This window comes from Nothobranchius furzeri, chromosome 3, assembly GCF_043380555.1.
Source record: "Nothobranchius furzeri strain GRZ-AD chromosome 3, NfurGRZ-RIMD1, whole genome shotgun sequence".
NCBI classification, from domain to species: domain Eukaryota; kingdom Metazoa; phylum Chordata; class Actinopteri; order Cyprinodontiformes; family Nothobranchiidae; genus Nothobranchius; species Nothobranchius furzeri.
Genome location: NC_091743.1, coordinates 52,322,645 through 52,326,280, shown reverse-complemented (window position 1 = coordinate 52,326,280; position 3,636 = coordinate 52,322,645).

Below are 3,636 nucleotides of genomic sequence, written 5' to 3'. Positions count from 1 at the left end.
TTGTATCAAGCAGCAGCTTGTGGCCTCAGATGATTTTCCCTGTGGGACAATAAAACATATTCTCTCTTTGTCAGCCTGACACTCTGTGAGTCCACAGTCATTAGACTGAAAGGCTGACATCATCCTAACCGAGTGTGACTTTTCAACACAGCAATGCAATCATGAAGAGCTTATGGAGATTAAACCAGAGAAACTATCATAGATATACATACATATATACACACACACACACACACACACACATATATATATATATATATATATATATATATATATATATATATATATATATATATATATATATATATATATATATGTATGTATATATATATATATATATATATATATATATATATATTTATACACACACACACATTATTGTTTGTAATAATAACAAAATACTGAATTTATAAGTATTGGTGCTCCACAAGTATTTTAGTATTGTTCATGTTGATGCTTGCTTTAACCAGTCGTTGCTGCTGGAGAAGTGGGCAGAAGGTAACAGATTTAATGGCCGTGTCTTAACCTGTAATCTGATTTTCTGAAATGTCAATACAGATCAAATCAAAGTAACACTTTTTGTCTCTCCTCCCAAAAGAGAAATTATAAACTAGAAATGAGCCCATGTGAACTCCCTGAATGTGTCCCAGCTCCCTGTGAGCCTCATTGTGTTGACTCTGTGGTGGCTGTTGGAGCGTGATGATTTAGGGAGAGAACGTGCAATTTCTCATCAACGCTCTCCAGCTCTAAATGGAGGGAATTGTTTTCTTTACGACCAGGGTGAGCCTCATGACGAGCAATTCATTCGCTGAAGCTCAAGGATGAAAAACTTTGTGAGCTGTTTGAGATTTCTGCAAATTGAGAAGCGTTCCTGCAGCTACACAAGTGTCAAAGCAGTATATTGCTCATTTCAGGAGGCACAATATTTAAACCAATCAATCAGTAAATGTTTGGGTTCAATTGTTAGTTTACAATTTTTTATGCATGCAGCATGAAATAGAAATTTATACAGCTTGATCAGAGGTTAAAAAAAGTTAAGGAACAACAAAAATCTACAAAAATGCTGCAACAGCTAGCTATAAACGGAGCAGAGAGCTCATTTAGAAAAAAGAACACATTATATGAAGAAATGGGTCAAACACAAAATGAACACTTGTTAGAAGTTTATAAGGAAAAGCTTTTCTCCAGAAATGCATAAAAGGTCTGAGATCGTGTAGAGAAGAAATAGACAGCTGGATATACGGCAGGTTGTCCCTATGATTTGACCCTCTTCTTCGTCTGAGGAGGAAGATCTCTGGTCACAGCTAATGTGGATCCTCTGAACACAACTGCATCTTCTGACCAGTCATTATTGGGTGTATAATGCCAGGACTGTGACCCAGTGAGAAGACCGGTGCTGCAGAACATTTAGATCTTAACCTGCAAAACTACAATTTGCAGATGGCTCAAAATCAGTGGAGCATCTCAGAAATGATAGACATGCATAAACCCTTTTTTATTTTAGATTTTGTCTCAGCTGCTGTGGGGCTGAGGATAGATGCAGCATTGCACTTAGAAATAAATCTTAGACAGAATCCTCCAACCATGGTTAAAGTTGGTGATTTGCATGGAAAATAAAAATTTGTTTTGCTGCTTTTAAGGTCTGACACCATTGTTGCATTTGGTGAGCCTAGTGTTTACTGAGTTGATGCATGCACACAAATCTGAGAACCACTGGCATGAACCAGAGATGGTGCCACTTACTAAAAATGTCTCAAAATATGTCACTGCAGATACTTTTTGTAGTCTGTGCTGGTGCTGGTGTGGTGGTCTTGCACAGCAATCTGCTGAAATGAAAAGTCTCAAGGGTGGACACCGTCAAACGAAAATCAACTGAAAGGTCTGGAAGAGTCCTCGGGAGTGGGGCTGATTTAGACATTTACTGATCCAGTCAGCCACAGAAAATCATGTTGCAACAAACTAAGGAAAAAAGGAAATTCTTCCTTCTTTATTTCAAAACGTCGTCATTCTTGAGTAACTGCAAAAGGTGTTTCTGTTAAATGCTAGCATGCTCTCCCCTTGCCTGCGTGTTTTCTGACCTGTTGCTTGCCAAGTGACTGCTGCACACTTGAGTCCTCCTCACAAGTCTGAAGAGGACAGGGAAAATGGATTTACATTTACTGTGAACAATTTGGCTGAAGGCTTTTAACATGCATCATCTGCTTTTCTAGCTTGCTTAAATGACCATAAATCACATCTTACTGAGACACCGGAGCTCTCAGGGGAAATCATCATTTTCTTTGCGGCGTGGGCAGGTTTGGAGATGGTGTTTGTCCTGGAAGCTGTTACAATCTTTCACATTTCAACATGAAAAGCTGTTTCCTGTTGGATCATCATTGTCCTATTGTGTAAATGCTCAGAACTCAATGATGCATCGCTGTTTCAAGAAACACTGAATATGTCTCACTACACTTGTGATAAAATCTTTAGACAGAATATGTTTGCTTTGTCTGAATTTCAAGTAAAGTGTAACCAGATTGTTTCCAGATCTTTGGATCTCAGGAGACCCATAATGTCTGATGTGATTTATATGTAGTTCAGCTTTGGAAACTTTAAATTATGAGAAATGATAAATGACCCCCCGCACGTACAGCGTCTTTCAGAGTGAGAGGATTCCAAAGCGCTTTACACTCATCATTCACCCATTCAGACACACATGGTAATGAGATACGATGGAGCTACAGCTGCCCTGAGGCTCACTGACAGAGGCGAGGCTACCAAGCACAGGCACCACCGGTCCCTCCAACCACCATCAGCAGGCAATATCACTCATTTCCATTAAAACTGAATCAACCGAAGCATGAATTTTTTCTTTTTTCTTTTTATTTATTTATTTCTTTGCTGCTATGATTTTCTTTATCATATGACTCTATTTGCGACTCGTTCAGTATTACCAATTAATACTCAGGACGCACAAGTCCACAGCAAGAAGGTTGCAGGTCCAACTCTCAGCTGAGACATTTCTGTTGTTGTGCCTGTCTCTGTGCTGCCCTAAGGGACTGGTGACTTTCTTAGGATGTTTCATGCCTCTTAGCTGCTACATGCTGGATATGGACACCTGCTCCCCATGACCCCATACAGGATTAATCTGATAAAGAGAGGGAGACGGCATTTCCTTTGCCCTCTACTTGTGCATTTCCTTCTTTCTTCAGAAGGACATTCTGTACAGAGTGCCCAGATACATCAAGGTTTTGGCTAACGGCTCTTTAGGAATAACCTTTTATTTCATATTTTATTAAGCAGGTGTTTTTCCAACAAGCTTCTGACTACAGATTACCTAGCTACAAAAGGTGGAGCACTAACACCAAAGCAACATCTAGTGTGTGGAGGTTGTAGTTGCAACAATAGAACAATGTTTCCAGCTGCCAGGATGCCAGGCTTGCTGCCCATGAAATGTTTTATTTGGGTCCATCTGTTGTAGGCTTCACCTAAACTCACTCTGGTTTTAGATCTTTTATGGTCGCTGGTCTTCTGAGTAGGGTAACGACATCGTCTTGGCTCAGAAGCTGCCGCTTGACTTGCAGAGTCCACAGTTTTCCACAGTGCCATTTTCATCGAGCGGACTGTTTGGCAACACGCAACAATGCCTTCTATTGG